Genomic DNA, 19,951 nt, shown 5'->3' on the forward strand with positions numbered 1-19,951 from the left:
TCGGGGGACCTGCCTAGTTCTATAGCTGCATGCTGCCATGCTTGGTTCTGAGGATCTGATCCCCATGGTTGTACCTACTGAACCATATCTCCAACCCTAGTGAGTGTTAAGAGTCTGGTGCTTCATTTTCTTCTGTAGAGGTGAGAATGGAGACCTCTCTCTCTCTCTGTCCACTATGGTCCAACATGAGAGTGGCTTGTACCCTGCTTTGATTCTAGCCCTTGAGACTACATGAGGTAACCTGTTAAAGGGATCAGGGTGAAAAGGGAGTGCTCCACCCCATTTCTCTGAATCTGGGGTCACAGAGATGAGACATAGACGCTCATTAGAGTTGGGCCTTCAGGGGACTTGGTATTTATAGCCAAATGCCTGGTGATTCACCTGGGGGACTAATCTCCCTCAAGCCAAGTGGCCAGCCTGGGCCAAGGCATTTCACTTGACTGGTAATCTCCTGCAGGCTGTGCTCTTAGCTTGGTTGGCATCCTGTGCATTAGTTGTCATAGTGGTTTTTGCCAACGTGACACAAGCCTAGAGTCACCTAGGAAGAGGGGCCCTCAGTTGAAGAATTGCCTTTATCAGATTGGCTCTGCCCATGTCTGTAAGTCATTGTTTTAATTGATGATGGATGCAGGAGGACCCAGATCACCGTGGCTGTGCCATCCCTAGGCAGGTGGAATGTGGGAGAGAGGTAGCTGAACAAGGCCGAGGAAGCAAGTCAGTGAGCAGCCTTTCCATTCCTCCATGGTCTCTGCCTCGACTTCCCTCAGAGATGGACTGAAATGTGTGTAAGCCACATGAACCTTTCCCTGTCTGTCTTAGTTATGATGGCTTCTGTTCTGAGACAAAACAAAAAGCAGAAAGCAGGTTGAGGAGAAAAGAGCTTAGTCGGCTTTCGTTATCAAAGGATGTCAGGACAGGAACTCAACAGTCAGGAGCTGATGTACGGCCGTGGAGGGGTGTTGCTTACTGGCTTGCTCCCTATGGCTTTCTCAGCCTTCTTTCTTATAGAACCCAGGTCCACAAGCCCAAGGATGGCACCACCCACAATAGAATGGGCCCTTCCTCCCTCATCAGTCAGTAATCAAGAAAACGCTTTACAGCTGGGTCTTATGGAGGCATTTTCTCAATTAAGGTTCTCTCCTTTCAGATGACTCTAGTTTGTGTGTCAGGTTGACACTGTCCATGTTGCTTTTGGTTAGTGTTTTCTCACAGAGACAGATATGAGAACTAGATAATAGGACATGACACATGCAGAGGAGTCTTGGTACCTTGGGAAGACCCGCCACTCCATGTTGCTCGTGAACCCCTGGAAAGCTTCACCTCCCACCTGTGTCTCTGAGGAAGTCAGGGTTCCTAAGAGCTTGCTCAGATTTCCCTGAACCATCCTTGACTTGATTCGTGTTGGAAGCCATTTCAGAAGGCCAACTATCGTTAATACGTTTCTCTAGTCTGTGAGGTCACACAGTTCTGACTAAGCACCTCTCTCGTACGGAAAGGCGGTAGGTGATGGGTGGAGATGTTAGTCAGAGCTCTGTTGGCATTTGTGGCTCAGCCCAGTTCTTCAGCTTAATGAACCCCCCCTTTTAAGAATGTTGGGAAGCTGAGGTGTGTGGTTGGAGGCTGGGGACGTGTGGTAATGGGGCTTGTAGGGTAAATTAAGATGGAGACACTGCCAACTTTGACCATGGTCCAGACACACAGAGGAGGCCTCTCTGGGAATAGAGATCTTGGGGAGAGAGAAAGCCAGATCCTTAGTTCTTTCCTCAGGATAGAGAAAGCCAGCTAAGTCTACTTGCCAGAAAGGATTGCTCCTCAAGAATCTGGAAAGATGGGGACAGAACCAGAACCTAGGCAGAGAAGGAGGAGAGCAGGGAGCAGGTGGTTCTCGTTGTCTCTGAAGCTGACCAGGCAGCTGCTGAGTACCAGCCTGACCGGGGGAGGCTGAGGAAATGGCCTGGCTTTCAGGAGGGTGCTTATCAGCTGATCCCACAGTGCCCTCTGGGGCCTGCCTCGTTTGGCTGGGCTGGTGTGCATGAGCTTCAGGTGGATACTGAGCCTCTGGCAGAGAGCCATTGTTTTATGCTGAGATATTGCTGGGCATCGTTTCACTAAAGAAAGCCCACAAAGTCGTGAACTTCGCTTTTGTTTACTTTGTGGATTAAAACGGAGAGGCCCAGGCCGACTCAGGACACAGTTGATTTGGGGAAGCGCACTTCTAAGAGGGGCAGTGGCTTTTCTGAGATGGACTCACACTCACTGTTACTTGGAAACAGCCCTTATGTCTCAGTTAGGATTTCTATGGCTGCGATGAAACGCCATAACCAAAGACCAAATTGGGGAGGAAAGGGTTTATTCAGCTTACACTTAAATATCACTGTTCATCACCAAAGGAAGTCAGGACAGGAACTCAAACAGGGCAGGAACCTGGAGGCAGGAGCTGATTCAGAGGCCATGGAGGAATGCTGCTTACTGGCTTGTTCCCCATGGTGTGCTCAGCTTACTTTGTTTATAAAACCAAGACCACCAGCCCAGGCCCCCTGCATCAGTCACTCATTAAGAGGCTGCTCTGCAGGCCTGCTTCCTGCCTGATCTTGCTGTGGCATTTTCTCAGTTGCGGTTCCCTCCTCTCCAGTGACGCTAGCTTGTGTCAAGTTGATGTGAGACAAGCCAGCACACCCTGACACCTGGAGTAGGTATACACTCTCTTACAAATAGCATTCAGAGCTCTGGGAAGCCAGGATCCCAGGTGTTTTTCTGTATTTTGCCATCCAGGAGACCAAGAGACTAAGATCTGAACTGGGGATACGTCCAGTCTTGATGCAGTGCATGGTGCATGGATTTTAACCGTGGTCCTGTCAGGAAGAGAGGAGACAGTACTCTCACATAGCTAAGATGGGCTGCAGATGTCCACAGAATCTACGAGAAGCCAGCACCCGCAAGAAGCTCCACTAAACAGGAAGTGCTTGAAGGGAGCAAGCAAGGTTCCAAAAGGTGTTTGCTTCCTGTTGGACAAAGATGGCGGAATTGGACATGGCTCCCAGCTGTCCAAAGAGTAAGGCTCAGAGCACTTGTTGCTCTTACAAAGGATCCAGGTTCACTTCCCAGAGCCCACATAGTGGCTCACAGCCATCTTTAATGCCAGCTCCCGGGGATCTGACGCCCACTTCTGACTAATATGGGTAATGCAGGAATACAAGCAGAAAAACACTCATATACAAAATGTTGAAATAAAAAAAAATTAAAATACAAAAGTTAAAATTAAGAGAAGAAAACTTTCTTTAACAAGACCATCTTTCTGGTGTTCTGGGAAGGTAGCTGGGTCGGCAGAGTATGCGTCTAGAATGAGCAAGGCCCTCGATCCAAACCCCAGCACCAGCATGAACTAGGTGTGGTGATGCGTGTCTGTAATCTCAGCACTTGGTGGGTTGAAGGCATGATAATAGGGACTTCAAGGTCATGCTTGGATACATAGCAAGTTCAAGACCAACCTGGGCTACATGAAACACCATCAATCAGTCAGTCAATCATCAATCAAACTCTAGTTTAAAACACGCCTATGTTAGGGTACTGGGATATTCTTTTTTTTTTTTTTCCATGTACTGAAGTGTCTTCAAAGAGGGAAGAAAACAGATTCACAGAAGCTACCCTTCAAGGGCCTCTGTGTTGGCAAGTCATGGGGAGTTAAGGTGGCCTGAACCACCTTCTCACTGGAACTTGTCCCTAGAACCACTGCTGGAGAGACATGGGCATGGTGAGTAGGTTGGTACCAGGAGGGATCTGAGAGGGCTGAGGACCTTAAGTTGGAAAGGAACAAGGGTGGACCTAGAGTCCTGGGCTAGGTAGGTACACATGTGTGCAGCTGTATCTTTATATGCATAAGCCTGCAAGCGCATGCAAGCCTGTGTGCTGAGTCTGTGTGATGTGATTTGAGACATACTTTGTCCAGCTACAAGTACTGGGAATGTGGTCTGTGTACAGCTGAAGCAGACACGCAGCTGACACACAGCCAGTGAGCAACCGGCTGTCCGGAGGCAGAAACCATACTCACAGACTCCTGAGGCTCTATTGCTCAGGGCCGACCACAAGGCTTGACCACAGCAGGCTCAGTAGAAACAACCCATCTTTCGACGAAAGGAAACTGGATTGGGGAAAGTTACTGGATGTCATTTTGGAGGCCAGTCTCCAACGCTGGCAATGGTTTTTCTTGCTACCGTTTGGTCCCCGGAGAGCCCCCGATTCACCCTTCCGGAAAAGGCAGTCCTGTTTGGATCAAAAAATAATTAGGCAGGCTTTAAGTGAGGGTTTCAAGTACACATTTAATTTACACTGATTAACAGTCAGATGCTCAGTAAACACCAGCTGAACGTAACCCTTGTACCATTGAGAAGCACAGAGTGCAAAGCGATAGAGCAAACACAATAAATACACCATTTCCACAACTGGCAATTATATTAATAACACGCGGCACTTGTCTTAAAAATTCAAATTAATATGTGCATATCTGCATTGCTATCCACCATCGGCAACTTCTGATTTAGCGTGTTACCAGGGAGTCTTCCCTTACTTGCTCCGTGTCAAAGAAAGCCACAGCCTCCCAAGCAATTAGGCTGATGAGGGAAATACAAAATGAAACCAGCCTAGGGATTCCTCCCGTTCCCACCGGCCTCGGCATCCCAAGCCCTTTTGTCTGTGAGTTTCTGATTTTAGAGTTGTAGGTCCCACTGGGCCCTACCACTGTTTGCCTGTGTGTGCCGCTGAGCTGTCACCGGGCTGGATCGGTGATGAATCATTAGGATCTGCCTGACAATCCACCACTGAGTCCCTAAATGGACTGTCGGGCTGTCACTGTGGACTGGGGCACTCTCCCACGGAGTGGGGGCTGATGAACACTTTGGGCAGGGGGAGCTCATACCAACCCATCAATCTGATGGGTGGGTGGCTTTGGGGACAGAGCTAAGCACTTCCTGGTGGACTTTGACATATTTCTGAGGAATGGCTTTAAACTTCAGAGAGGAAGATGCTGGGATGTGGGGTACGCTGACTCCAGGGTGGGCCCTCTCTGTCCCTCATCCTTCTGACCATGGGCTTTGCCCTTAGAAGGCTCGGAAGGACATGCTTCCTACTCCCCTTCACCCCCTGGGTTCAACTGGATCCTCAGTTCTCTGGATCCCCTCAAGATGGGCCTCATTGCAGCGTCCAGCAGATGAAGAAAGAGCCTTGCTAGCCTGAAGAGGAAGAGGAGCAGGGCACGGGTTAGGATGCCTGCAGATGCAGCCAGCCCAGAGCCCCAGCAAGCAGTTCAGAGCCAGCCCCATGGAGACTGATGGGAAAAATCATTCTGATTCACAGAGGGAAACACGTCTGGGCAAAAAAGAAAGAAAAGGCGGCTCTGGTTATAAACAAAACAAGTAAAATACCCAGACTAGGTCTTCGGTGCACGTGGGTAGATGGGGGTTTCCACCAGTCAGCTTCCCAGCCCTCCCTATGGTCTTGTTTCAGACTCTACGAGCTATGAGCTCCTGGCAGGTCCTGACCTCTCAAGGGTTCTAGATCTTCCCCTGCACCTCCCAAATCTGTGAGGTGCTGCCATCCCCCTATGGCTCCCAAGGAAGTCTCTGAACTTTGCATTTCCAGGCAGAAGCTGGCATGATCTCTGTGGACATATCTTGTCTGCCAGAGGCAGGTGTTGAGATTCAAGGCCGAGGCTTCTTTCTTGGAGGATTTTGAAAGAAAACAAGGGAAAAGAAAATTTAGGCTTCAGGGTTTGGTGATGGCTGCCATGGCTGTCCTGATTAGTGTGTGGTCTCTGGGCCTGGGGAATGCCTGTGTTCTTGCTGTTAGCTGTGCTGTTCTGGTCTTTGCAGCAAGCAGACTTGTGGTGAATTCTCTTTAGGAGAAGAAAGGGACCCCTCCATTGTTACAACACCTCTGTTCCTGCATGGCACCTTCCGCTGCCGGCTTCCTTTTTTCTTTCTCTGGGTGCGAACAGTGTTTCTGTTTCAAGGGAGGTGAGGGGGAGACACCTACTCCCCGTCTCCATTGCGGTCAGAACCTGGTACTGAGAAATGGGCTCCTTTCAGACCATGCCCGTCCTCCACTTTGCAAAATGAGATTGTGTCTGAGGGAGCAAATGTTTTCTTTTATTAACTAAAAGTGAGGTGGTCGAGCGGCTCCAGGATTTGGTGAAAGAACAGCCCGCACCCCCTCCTCAAGGGGTTGATCTTGCCTTTTCTTCCTCTGACCCCCACGGGCAGAAGCCATATTCTCCCATTACCCCGTTCTCCTCTTCAGAGCTGTTGGGTGTAATGGACTCCTTTAAATTAATAATGCGTAGAGGGAGATTTACAACACATTGCTCAAATATTGTCTTTGCCTTTTATTCATGCATTTGTCACTGTGGCCTCTAATCGAGGTGCACAGAGAAGGGATAAATAATGAAGAGAGAAAAGAGGTCTGTCACAATCCAGAACCATTTGCAAATTCATCACCGATATTCTTGGGGAAGGAAGGACAGAGGCGATGACAAATACCCCACCGTGCTAATATATCTCCTTGATTTCTTCTCCCATTTATTTAGATAACCTACTTTGAGCTGTGATAGAATGAGGGAGGGTTTGGCTGCCCTGAGCAACAGATGGGGCTGGTTGCAGTCCCGGTCGGCAGGCAGGTCCTTGCCCTGTGTTTGGCTGCGACCCTTTGGATTTTGTCTCTTACCAGTCTGATTTTAGGTGACTTTGGGGGAGGTGATTCTGCCAAGTGCCTATAGATTCCGTTTTCAAGGTTAGGTTTGTGTAAGTGGCTGTCATTTGAAAGATGCCTTAGCTCAAACCCAAGGATGGGCAAAATGTTTTTCTACTTTAGAAAGCTTTTGTTAACTGGTAAAAACTGAACTGTGCATTGAGTCGCTCTCCGTCTCTGTCTCTCCCAACTGACAGGAACTGGGAAGAGGAAACATAATTCTGCTTTGAGGGTTGTTTTTTTTCCTCAGACATGTTTAGAGAGGCCCCACTCCAGGGGCTCCAGGGAAAGACCCAGCATGCAGCACTGGTTATGATAGGACCTCAGAGTGAGCCCCTGAGTCCTGAGCCTGACAACAGGCTTGGTTTCTGTGCTGGGAAGAAAGCAAAGATCGGTTTTATCTGCGACTCCACATCAACCACGTGGCTTCCAGGACTCAAAGGGTGGGTGTTAGCTCTCAGCGAGCCACCAGATGCCTTTATTCAGCACACCGGTGGTTTGTGAGTGTCAGGAGCAGGGAGCCGAATGAATTTAAGGCCTGATTGCTGCTGTACTAGCACCTAGTACTTATTATCAGGGGTCAGTAATCCCCTGGGCAGGGCTGTGGCTAGCACTAAATAGGAGGCTCAGAGCTGATCATCGCCGCCCAGTGTCCCATACAGAGAGAGGCCCCAGCACCTGCCTAGCCGATCCACCTTGCTCACAGAGTTAGATGAGGAGGGTACGATGGCTGAGCTGCAGCAAAAGCTTCCCCCACTAGGGTGGCCAGACTAAGCAGACAAGTGCAGGCTACCCAGTCAAATCTGAATTCCAATAAACAGCTCATGATCTTTTGGCACACGTATGTCCCAAATGCAGCCTGCCTGTTACTGCATACACAGGATCTTGCTGAATTTTATTGTGCTTGTGGTGTTTTGTCTGATGTCCTTCTCCCAGGCTCCAGACCTTTTCTCTAACTCCTCAGAGGCTGGGGCATGGCTCTTCTGATTTTCCTTCCTGATGCAGAAGCCAGCTCCTGGGAAGAAGGTAAAGAGGGAGATTGTAGATGAGAGGGACCAGGCCACAGTTTATAAAGTCAGGGGGTCAGGTAAATGACGTGGGGGTTCTAGACTCTTCTGCCTGGGAATAGTGAGCCTGAACTGACTTCTGAAAGAGTCCCATACTCAGTCCTGCAGAACCCAGTCATCTGTCAGTACACACTGTGTCCAGGAGGCCATGCTGAGTGGTCCTGAGTTTGTTGCCCACCGAGGTGGCCACATACAAGATGAGCCGAGTCTCTGGGCTGGTTGTGAGCTGGCTAATGCTGCCCCAAACTCTTGGGTTATCCCAGGACCCACCCCGGATCCTGGCAGTAGCATCAGCCCTGTCCCACTGCTCCAGAGGTAGGCGTGTCTGCTCCAGCTTCAAAGCTTCATTCCCTTCCATTCTTACCTTTCCTTCGACATAATTGAAACTTACACGTTACAAAAACACACACTATAGAAATAACGAATAAATTCTGACCATAGGGAACACAGGCACATGATTTCGAAAATTAAAGCTGGGTCTCCCATCTCCTACACACTCACAAGGATAGTTCCTTTTGAGACAGCGTGGCGGCGGCTCACACCTCAGCTCTTCTGTTCTACAAGAACAGCAAGCACAGCAAGCTTCCTGATTGGGACATCAGGCTTTTGTATAGTTGAAGGGCTTCTGATCCTTGTAAATAAACTTCCTTGTCCTGGGTGGAACATGGCATAGCACTAAGACTGAAATCAGCTCCAAACGGTCAAACTCAGACTAAGAAGACACTCGTGGAGGACACTGAGCCAAAGCTGAATTTCAGTAAAAAGCCCATAGTCTCTCGGTACACACATGTCCCCAAATCAGCCTGCGTGTTACATTTATTTATGGCACTTGTGTAGCAGTTTGTTAATTCTGTTTGTAGTGCTGTATCTGGCAGGGGTTCCCCCCAAGTGTCAGGCACATCTTCAATCCCTTTGAGAGGATAGAGGGTTGACCCCTAGTCATTGTGACCTGACTCGGTATACCCCCCTATTCAGAAGGGTAGGTCCTGGCCAGAAATGGCTTGTAGATTCCCCCAAAGAGCCCGTTTTCCCAAAGCAGGAATCAGCACTAACTTAGACCTTAGAACTTACCTTGTGTTGAACATGTGGGTGATAATTTAAATCAGAGACACTTAATTATTATTTTTTTAACGTATCCTTTTTCCACCTTGAATTTTAAAATCAGTATTTTTAAATTGATCTCACAAGACCTGGAGAAAGCTATGATTTTATATTTTGATTCCAAGGGGAGGCTCCAGCATTGAAGAGGAAGAAGAAGAGGAGGAGGAGGAAGAGGAGGAAGAGGAGGAAGAAGAGGAGGAGGAGGAAGAGGAGGAGGAGGGGCTGAGCTGAGGGTTTGCTGAGTATTTTTCTTTAAAAATAAAAAAAAGATTAGGAAGTTAGTCCACCTGCAGCCCATAGGGAAGCCAGCAGGCTCTGATAAGAGTATGGACTTGGGGCCCTGGAGGCAGACAGGTAGACAAGACATGGGAAAGTAAGAGCACACGGTCTGTTGCAGCAGCCATAAGGAACTGACCTGAACACAGGGCTGTAAACAGCTCAGATCTAGTTCTGGAGGTCAGAAGCCCTAGGTCTCAGATCTGGCTCTTCTAGAGGCTTCTCTCCTTGGCTTGAACATGGTATTTCTCCACAATGCCGTCACAGGACTGTCGTGTGTGTGTGTGTGTGTGTGTGTGTGTGTGTGTGTGTGTGTGTGTGTGTATGTGTGTGTGTGTGGGCTAAGTCCCACCCTACCGGCCTCATTCGAATGACAAAAACCCCATTTTCAAACAGCCACATTCTGAGGTGCTGGAGTCAGGATTTCACACAGGAACCTGGAGTCAGCGTATCAGTCACGGACAGCAGAGGACCAAAGAGAGGCACTTCCTGAGGAAGCAGTTCGGGAAAGGCATGCTCACCAAAACTCAGGTTGTTAAACAAAACGCAGGACACGTGGAGGCATGGGCAGAATAAGGCATGGCTGCTTCTTGAGTGTCAGAATATCCACTCCTGCATGGATACACTTGCCCAGCAATTATCTATTACAATGTCACAGTCGCCTCTCTCTCTCTCTCTCTCTCTCTCTCTCTCTCTCTCTCTCTCTCTCTCTCTCTGTATTTGTGTGTGTGTGTAAATGCGTGTCTGTCGTCTCATCTTTTTGTTTTCTGGCCAGCCATCTAGACTGGGTGCTTAACAGACTCTACTGGGATCATCTCCGGGGAATTCTGGGCCATAGGCAGGGCTTCATGGCTAGACTGTGGCCAATAAATGAGTGGGCCCTGCAGGGACTGGCACCCAGACACTAGCAGTGAACATTAGGTTGTTTGGACAAGACAGAAAGAGGATGCATGACCAGTGGAGGGCGGGGCCGTTTCTTGGGCACCGTAGCCACCTCAGATCCCCCACACTCACAGTGTCCTGGGTGCCCAGTACACACCAATTCTGGTAACATGGCCAGAATGCCGTATGTCCTGCCCCCCCCCCCCATTTATGAACTCACCATTCGTTCCCACATTCCTGTTATACCAACTGTGTGTACAGAAGCTGCTGACATCGTGAAGGGTCACAGTAGCTCTGTGACCTTCAGAGCTGCTCCTCCCCAATCCTCCTTCCCTGGGAGGACAGGTCCTAAATCTAGGGTCTCTCTTTCTCTCTCTAGGTCTCCTAGATCTACATTTAGTGGAAGCAGCAGCTCGCCATGATAGCAAGCTCTGCCTTGACATAGCAAGCCAGAGGCTACAGTTACCACCTGTCACTTTTCCCCCTGCTGTGCAGGTGAGTCCCCGTCCTCCCTGGACTTCTAGGGAGAACAACCAAGCCTCATAGATGTCGGCTGCCTTATCAGATCCAGAGCCACACAGCTGGTAAAGGGCTTAGTAGGACCTGAGACCCATGGTGCTGTTTGTCAGTCACAATGCCTCTGTGGGTCTGAACCTTTCCCCTTTTCCATCTCAGTGTCTCCTGGCAATCTAGAGTTCTTACAAGGCTCAGGAAAACACAGCAAAAATGTAGGTCCGTGATGTGCATTCTTGCTGTTCTTCATCCTGGGGAAGTTGAGAGGTGGGCTGGGATTGGGTTTTCTATCATTTAAACCAAGGCCCTTCCTCAGTTCTTTACGGCTCTAAAACACCCAGGGCTAAAAAGAGCAGCTTACAGGTGAGAGCGCACAGTGAGAAAGGAGACAGACAGATTGTTCTGGCAGGACAGAGCGGCCGTTCAGAGGTTCTTAAGAAGTGGCAAGGGAGCGTTCAGATCTTACCAGCAAGTACACACAAAAACACGCTTGCTTGGTGCGTCCGGAAAAGTTTACTTGAAACTTGGCCCCCGGATCCGGCGAGGGTTCTTTGTTTTCTGGTCACAGCCACACGGAGCAGAAATCGAGGTGGTTTCCCACATCTTGTCAAAGGACGGCATTTCCTTTTTCCTTTCTCCCCGAGCTGATTAGCGGGTCGGGCGATGGTGTGAGGAGATGTTGGGGGTAGGAAAATGGGGGTCATTTTGGAAACCCTCTTTGTGGATGGGTCGGGAATGGGGAGAAAATGAATAGTTATAAGCTCATTTCCATAGAAACTGTCTCATTATCATGCTGGCTGCCCGCTGGACGAGGCAGGGCTTCCTGCCAGCAAACCAGCTCCACAATTAAGTGTCCCCTGCCCGCTCGGCTGCAGGAGAAGCTGGTCACCAAAGATGGCCCCCAGCCGCAAACCCACCCCAGGCCAGGAGGGAGCTGGGATGGTTTTCCTTGAATATTTGTGCAGGGATTGTACCCGGCATGTAAAAATCTGCAAACGGCGGCACCCACTTGTTTTTAGGCAAAAGTGGCTGCTTCTCAGTCTTGTTTACAAGTTCCGCGGTGTGCGCGCCTTCGCTGCACTCTGTGAGCAGATCTCCAGGCACCCCTAAAGACATTTAACAAAAGGAACGGGAACAATTAGCTTTAAAATCACTTTCTTGGCAGTGTCCTTTGTGTTCCCAGTGACACGGCCGGGCTGGCTCAGGAGGCACTTTGTCACGAGCCCCTGGAACACGAAGGGTCTCTGCCAGCTGCTTCCTTTCTGTGCCCCCGAGGCCCCAAGGATCCAGCCTACCCTGGACCTTCTTCATTTCTTGTGCAAAGTCACTTTGTGCTAGCCGTGTCATCCAAAAAAACCAAGCGTGACTGTTGCCGTCAGGAGGCCCGATCCCGGCCAGGAAGAAGGGTTATTTCTGAAGACCACGGGAAAGGTTGTCTGTGTTGTGTGAGGACCAGGCCCGAGAAATGGCTTTGTGTTTTAAATTTTTGGAAGACTGCAAGACGCAATAGAGCCAGTCTGCCATCCGCGTGCCTTTGGGTGGCACTGTCTGTCCTGCAGGTTGTGTGGTCATTACCACTCTGTATACTACAGCCTTCTTGTCACACAAGGTTGCCCCCTTTAGCCTTCTGTCTTTGTGGATCTGCCAACCCATATGTTTAGGGGGATCACTTATACCGAGGCAGCAGACAGGTTCTGACCTCCTCAGGATTCTCCTGTGGTTAGCAGCCTGTTCAGTGTCAGGCTCTCTTTTGCCTTTCTGTGCTGGTCCAGGTCATAGGCCTGCCAACACTGCCAGGCATTGGCCTTTATTAAATCACCCCTTCCTCAGCTTTGTGAGTACCTGGTTAGGAAGATGACACTGTTTCCAGGAAGCGAGTCACTGAGGATCAACAGCAACCGGGCAACTGGATGGAAGGCAATTAGAGCGAGGTTTGCTTTCCAGTAAATACTGTTATGTCCTCTCTTCGTTTGCTTCTGCCAGCCCTGCTTTGTAGAGGAGGAATGTTAGCAGTCAGAGAGCAAAGTTCAAAGGTGAAGGATCATTTCAGCCATGCTTTCTGGAGCCCTGGGATCCTCAGAGATCTTGAAAGAAGGTATCTGTAGAAAACCCTTGCAGGGTCCTCTCTCTAACAAGTCAGCATCACTGTTTCTACCTGGGAATCTCCAGGCGGGGCACATAGACCCGCCAGTTTTGTATAACCACCAGACCCCCAACCCCCTAAGCAACTAGCACATCAGGGTTTGTTAAAAGACTATTACACAAACCCTATCTAAGATTGCCCCCAGCGATATTGGTTTTCTAGGGCTGGCTAAGCAAAGAGCCCAGACTGGGTACCTCCAACAACAGGAGTTTATCCTTTGCAAGTTCTAGAGTCTGAAGTGCAGGTTTCCCAAGAGGCCCGGAAGGTTCTGAAGGTTCCCTTTGTGTTCATGAGAGGTGAATGGTGTGTGCCTGTGTCTGTATTTCTCTGTTTATGGTGGCACTGTCACGTGGGTGAGGGCTCACCCTAGGAATCCACCTTCAGCCAAGTACTCAGTGCTGCAAGTGCCCTGCTGGCAGACTAACCTGGAGATAGAGAGGGGTACATGTGAACTTGGGGAACGCCAGGACACAGGGCATAAATATCCACTAATGTCCTATTCCTTGTGTCTCCAAGGGAGCCCCTGGGGTTAGTGTGCTCCTCCCAGGCTAAGATACCCTTTGGCCACTCCTCTCTACAGCTGCTGCTTCTGAGACATCAAGCTTGTCACAGACCCTAGGACCCACGTCTCCCGTGGACTTCTACTCTGTGGTTTATGCACCCATCAGACGTCTAGCCAAGAGCTAAAGTGTACTATGTGATACAGATACCTATTCTGTTTTCATGGTTTTCTAAGATTTAAAAAACAGCAACAACAACACAGATTTAAAATAATTTAGGTTGTCTGAGGTTGGCAAACGATTTAAATGGGCAACCTGAGAAGACAAAAGTTTTGTCGACGAAAAGGTTTTGCCCTCCTTGTTCCTAATTTTTGGAAACATGTCGATGTCAGTCTTCTGGGGGCAGGAGGGGGACTGACAGGAATGTGTTTCTTGTGTTCTGAGTCACGGGTCTCACTGAGTAAGAAAGGCTGAACTCTATAGATCAGAGCTGCACCCGGGCTAATCCTTCGGCTGGGCTCCGTCCTAGCGACCCAAAGGTGCTGTTGACTACAGAGCAAGCCTCAGTGGAGGAGTGCCTGGAAGGTGGCATGTCCCATGAGAGATTGCTCTCTAAGAACCTGAGGCAGGAGAGTGGCTTGCAAGAAGCATGGTCAAGTGAGCTGACCTGAGAGGGAAGGAGGTCGCAGCTTTGTTGTGATCATGGGAAAAGGCTTGCATCATGGGAGGAGATGGTGCTGTGCATCATGGGAGGAAATGATGCTGTGCATCATGGGAGGAGACAGTGCTGTGAAAAGGGGCTATAGGGTTCTGCTTTCCAAGTCTCAAGTATGCCTCAACCTTCAGACAGGTACCCAGCTCCAATGGGGTATGTTGCAATGAGCAGGAACAGACTCTAACTCTTACTATGAGCAGCCTAGCCCCGGCCCTGGTGTTCTAGAGTGCTAGCGCCATGTGCCGTCTCCTCGTGATGTCTTCCTCACTGTGGTCACCTTTCCTCTGCCATTGGTTGGTTTATGCTTGACAGCTTATTCAGACACAAACCACTTGGATCCATAACAAAGGTTCTGGTTGTCTGCTCTGTCTGGTCCTCCTGAAGAGATTGAGGTTGGAAGCCTTCTGACGTGACTTACCATGTGGCCAAATGCTTAATAAAAGGACAGGTTGAATGGGGGCTCAGGAAGGAGTCATTGTGAAGTGTGGTTGGGGTGACCATGTCTCTGCTTCCCATCTCCTGCCTGTTCTGGCTGACACATGGGACAGTCACCTTGCCTTCTGTTTGCGTGACATTAATTAGCTGCTGAGAAATCATAGATTTTTGGGGCTAGCCTTGCCCATCACCCCTTACTTAGCTGAGAAAATCAAACTGATGCAGGTGGGTAATAAGAAGCAGCCCAGGGTGCTGCTCAGAGGTTGTGGTTTTTACTGCTGGGCTGGGGACAGTGGTACCCAGAGACACATCTCAGGTGCCCAGGAGGCCCAGCCAGGTACAGTCGACAGGTATGTCAGGCTGAGGAGCAGCACTCCAAGGGTCTATGAATAGAAAATTCTAGATAGAAAACAGGCCTCCAGGCAACCCAGGGAGGCACTCAGATGTTGGGTAACATCGCCTCTGCTGTGCATGGCTGCTTCAAGCCCCATTAAATGGAGCCTTCTTGGCCACTGCTGTTGCCTCAGGGCCGAGACTCCTTTAGAGACCTTAAAAGAAAGAACTGAGGGCTCACAAGATAGGTCACTGGGTAAAGGCACTTACTGCCAAGCCCCATGCTGAGTTCAATCTCTGGGACACTCATGGTGGAAGGAGACAACCAACTCCTGAATGATGTCCTCTGACCTCCACACACGTATATAAATATAGAGAGAAATAAAGATGAGTAATTACTTTTTTGAAGCAATTAAGATAAAGAAATGTAATTTTTTTTTAAAGAATGAAGGGGATATGACATCACCAGTACCCATGGCCTGCCTCTGTCCCATGGGCTCATCATGAGGTGCCAACTTTATGGGCCCTCCAGTCATCAGCACATTCTGGTGGTTGGAGAGGCAGGTGGGCAGAAGCCAGAACCAAGCCTAAGACCGTGTCTCTGCCTCTTTGAGCAAGGCCACTGTTCTCCCCTGTAAAGTGAAGCTTTTCCCATGCCAGGGCACCCTGGGCGCTGGCTAGATCAGGGGCTTAAGCGGAATCTGCTCATTCTCTAGGTGGTCGTGCCGCAGAGATATCAGGAAGCTCAGATACCTTAAGACTCTTGGACAAAAAAGTACCAACAGCTAGAGCCCGGAGTAAGAGTACTTAGGCCTTAAACCAGCTTCTGTTCTTCCTCTCCCTGCTTCACCCTGGAGGCGCTCCTTTGGAGATAGCATGAGCCAATTCAGATTGTTCCTTGGAAGTAGCAAGGGCTTAGTGGATGTTGGTCCATACTAACGCCGCCGTCACCGCTGAGCTTAAGAAAGCATCATTTCCAAAACCAAAGTGTCAGCTGAGACGTACACCCACCACAGATACCCTTTTAGTCAAGAACTTCTGAAGAAGATCCCATCCAAGGGCCTTCTCGTAACCAGCAAGTGTTCACGTGCAAGGCTGCCTCAGTTCCCTGGGAATCTAGGCTTGAGACTCGAATTCAGGCCACATGACTGGGGGGGGGGGAGGGACATAGGCAGCAGAGGAGGGGGTCAGGGTGCTGGCCATGGGAGTCGTGTTCATACCGAGGTATGGTCTGTATGAACCGTCTCCCGTCGCGAACCCCCCACAGGCAGAGAAGGGCCCCCTCTTGCCACTTCACGGGGCTTTGGAATTGTCTCTGATCTCACCCAGCATCGGCCCTGTTTTCTGGAAGCTGAGAAACCAGCTACGTACAAGTGAGCAAGTGGCTATTTCCAGTTTTGCAAAGTTCTCGATGAAAGGGACAGGCGGGAAGAGTGTTGAGACTTGTAAATTAGCCACTAATGAGGAAAATTAGAAAATTTGCTGAGGCATAAAAAATGAGAAGTCCAGAGAAAGAAGACAAGTGTGTGAGGAGGGGCTTCTCCCACCTCCCCAGCTCTTTCAAACTCTGATTCAGCCCAGACTAAGATACTGATCTGATGCCTGGGTTAATTCGAAGAAATTGGTTTAAAACGCTGAGCTGATTAATTGGGTTAACATGGAATACATGGCAATGTCAAGGATGGGGGGAAGGAAAGGGGCTGGTGGGTACTGTCGTCTGACCTGACGGTGAGGGGTGCTCAGAGTCCTGGAAGGTCCCAGCAGGTGGGTGCCATCCCTCCCTTTTAAGGGTAAGCAGTCATGGGGCATCCAGACAATTCCCAGAGCTGGTAGGTCCAGCTTGCAAGGCAGGTGAGTCCCAGCCACGCCTGGGAGATATATTTGGAGTCAATAAAAGGGTTGTGTAGCCATAGCTCTGGATCTGTGACCCTCAGGGGATCTGAGATGACCCCCAAGAGATGAGGTCTTGCAATACAAAAATCCCAAGAAATGACCGAGATGCACAGCCCTAAGGATCTTTCTTGGAGGAGGTGTGTCTTGGGCCAGTCCAGGGACTTCCCCATCTGAGCCTCTGTGCCTCTGCCTGCTCAGTAGGATGTCCAGTATGCATGTGAAGAAAACTCTCTTTCACACACACACACACACACACACACACACACACACACCACACACCACACATACACACACCACACATACACGCACACATATACATACACACACACCCCACACACCACACACGCACACACCATACACACATATACACACACAGAGACACACACAGAGACACACACACTACACACACAGAGACACACACACAGACACACCACACATACATATACACCACACACATGCACAGGCACACATACCACACACACAGACACACACACCACACACACACAGATACCCCCCCCCACATACACACACAACACACACGTACCACACACACACACACCACATACAGATCCCCCCCCCCCCCCCACACACACACAGCTTAGAAACTAAATCCCACAAGAACAGTTCCTAAGACTCTTGATCCTAGGGCTTCATCATTGGGTGTAGGACCAATATGCCTTCTCTGGAAACCTGTCAGAGTGGAGGACACCCTCCAGTCACCCAGTGCCTCCCTTCAAGGCCTCGAGTGGGAATTGTAAGAGCCAAGATGGGAGACTAGGAAGTCACTGGGCCTAGATCAGAATTCTGGTGACACTCCTTGATGCCACAACCTTCGGTGGGTTCTGGTCTCTCAGTATCTGTCTCCTGAACTGTAAAATAGAATGCTAGTGGCTGTGCTTCCAGGCTGTGCCCCAGGCTGGGCAGTACGTCACTATAGCACCTGGGCAGGGAGGGTCACAAGAAAACAGGAAAAGCATCAGGGACCCTGCTGCCTGTGGACCACCTCCACCTTGCTGCCCCACCACTGCCACCAGGGCTTGGGGACTCTTCTGTTTGCTTTGTCAAGATCTTAAGGGCTGTGCAGGGAAAGGCCAGACACCCACTACCACACTGTCACCTCCCCCAGCTCATGGCCTTCTCCCGGGCTGCTGTGTCCGTGGGCCGTGCTCGGGTCAGCGGCGAGCTAACGCCTTTGTCAGGGTGATTAATAGTGGTGGGGACTGCTGTTAATTCACTGCCTAATGACCGCGGCCGGCGCGCTCCGAGTAATCGGGTGATGTATGTGGAGAGTGTGCACCTCGTGGCAGAGGTGAAAATCATTTCGACAAGTCAAATATTGTCACAGGGAACAAATGGCTCTCCCTGTTAATAAAAATTAATGAATTTTTTTTCTTTCTCTTTCCCCCCCCCCCCCCACTCTCACCACTGGCTTGCTAAATGAAGCTGCAGAGTGGCTGAGCAGAGAAGAACCAGGAGGAGTTAAGCACTTTATTTGATGGTTAAAACTATAAACGTCTTTATTAGACAGAATGGGCCAGAGGGCCAGGGTGGCCATTCACCTGAAGCCTTCTGGAGGGGGAGTGGAGGAGGAAGAAGCTGCTTAGGGTTTAGCACTAGAAGGTACCTCCCCCAGTCCCATAGGGAGGGGGTTCTGGTCTTTGGAGGGAGGGGTGCTCTCAGGCTGGTCCCTCATCCCTTCAAACACCAGACTCCGCCCCAGCCTGCAGACAGCATTTGGAGGGAGAAAAAAAAAAAAGGAAAGAAAGAAAGAAAGAAAGAAAGAAAGAACGAGGCCCCCCCCCCAGGAAATTCAGTCCCCCCAAACTATTTGTCTGGCCCCTGGGAGCCAGGTCACAAGGTGGCACTGTGTTCCCATAAAGCCTCTTGGTGGCCCCCTGCCCCAGCCCTGGTGGCAGAGAGGCTCGGCATCTGTAGCTTTTTCCCCCTGATTTGGTGGGAGGCCAGAGCAGGGCACAGAGCCAGTGGCCATAGTGCCCAGAAGAGGTGGAGTCTGGGAGTGTGCAAGAGGAACACTGAGGACCCAGGTCCAACGCAGACAACAGAGCCACTCCAGCTGCCTCCCAGTATCAAGGCTGAAGGCCAGTGAACGTGCTGACCCGTGCCCCTCCTTGATGCTGACCCCTGCTTCACCAAGCATTCATAGCTATTTGAGAACCTGAGGCTTGCCCTGTCTACAGCCTAGGCCACAGAAGAAAAGGCTCAGAAAGCATCACCTTTCGTCCCCTGCCTCATGGTGCCAATCACTCAGAATCACTCACCCTCCCACTGTCCACCCGATGAAGAGAGCCTGCTGGACTCACCCTACCCCTAAGAGCAGCTTGGGAAAATGGCAAGCCAATCCCAATACCCGCATTTCCTGAAGCCAGCCTTCCAGGCAGAGGGTAGGCCCTCCCGCCCTGCCACTTCACCCCCATTTTCTTGAGGCATATGGGTTTACTTGCGACCTTACTCTGGCCTGTGAATGGCAGCCACAGGCTGGCTGGTAGGAGCTACAGAGATAAATGTGTCTATAAATAGTTTGGTGACAGTTGTCATAGCGTTTGCTCAGCATTTAACCCCTTGCTCCTCCAACGTGCTGCTGGGGCCAGAGAGGCAGGAAAACAAAGCAGAGAGCAGGCGAACTCACAGGACAACACATTCAGCTTGCCCTGGCCAAGCACAGTGCAGTACCCAATGGCCTGGAGCCTTCTCTGGGACCCTGCAGCAGGCAGGTGCGGATTCTGGGAAAGGTGTAATTCCAGTATTTCATCTCCCAAGTATTCCATCATGGCTTCTAGATCTGGTGGGTATGAAGAACTCGGTTTCCCAAGCTTGACCATGCCCGAGTTCTCTCCTGTAGGCCCCTTTAGACTGAGTAGGCCCAAGTCCCTCCTGGGCTCTGGTTGACTCTATTTAGAAAGTCCTAGAGAACTCTGAACTGCCTGAGCAAGTCTAGCTAAGTACTCAGGAGTGGCTGACTGAGTAGAGCTTGCTTTCCCTCAATTGTGAAGGACTAGGAATCTTCTAAGCACAAAACCCCCAAATAGCAACTCAGCCAGGAGAGCAGAGCTTGGATTTCTGACGTGGAGCCACTGTGCTCCAGAATGGGGTGCCCATTGTATAAGCCAGTCACACTAGATGGCCACAGGACAAATTGGAGGAACTGCCTAGCCAACTGTGGGAGAGGACAATCAGCCGAGGGTAGGATGGTGAAGTGGGCATCTTCTCCTCACCTCATCATTTCAGGAGAACAGCAGCTGTTGGCCAGAAGCAGGCTTCACTCTGGGGGAAGAGCCTGTTAAACCAAGTGTCCAGAGACACACCCGTGTTCACCCTTGCCTTATTCACACCAGTC

At 50.2% G+C, this 19,951-nt stretch overlaps 1 protein-coding gene and 1 long non-coding RNA gene across 8 annotated transcripts in view; one reads left to right on the forward strand and one right to left on the reverse strand.

Annotated features, from left to right (window-relative positions):
- Nucleotides 1–19,951, forward strand: part of Prdm16 (PR/SET domain 16) — a 318,204-nt gene that overhangs the window by 74,777 nt on the left and 223,476 nt on the right. Inside the window, exon 2 of one of the 7 annotated variants that reach the window (XM_076933618.1) lies at nucleotides 10,444–10,559. The exons of the other annotated variants lie outside the window; for them this stretch is intronic. The gene's annotated coding sequence lies outside the window, so the exon portion shown is untranslated. The remainder of the gene's footprint in view (nucleotides 1–10,443; nucleotides 10,560–19,951) is intronic. 7 annotated transcript variants of the gene reach the window in all.
- Nucleotides 4,369–12,619, reverse strand: LOC117708237 (uncharacterized). The gene is made up of 3 exons (XR_013110286.1): nucleotides 12,420–12,619; nucleotides 11,044–11,683; nucleotides 4,369–7,753 (listed from the first exon to the last, which is right to left on the reverse strand). It is a non-coding gene; the product is annotated as an uncharacterized LOC117708237 (long non-coding RNA).

Source organism: Arvicanthis niloticus, chromosome 5, assembly GCF_011762505.2.
Source record: "Arvicanthis niloticus isolate mArvNil1 chromosome 5, mArvNil1.pat.X, whole genome shotgun sequence".
NCBI lineage: Eukaryota > Metazoa > Chordata > Mammalia > Rodentia > Muridae > Arvicanthis > Arvicanthis niloticus.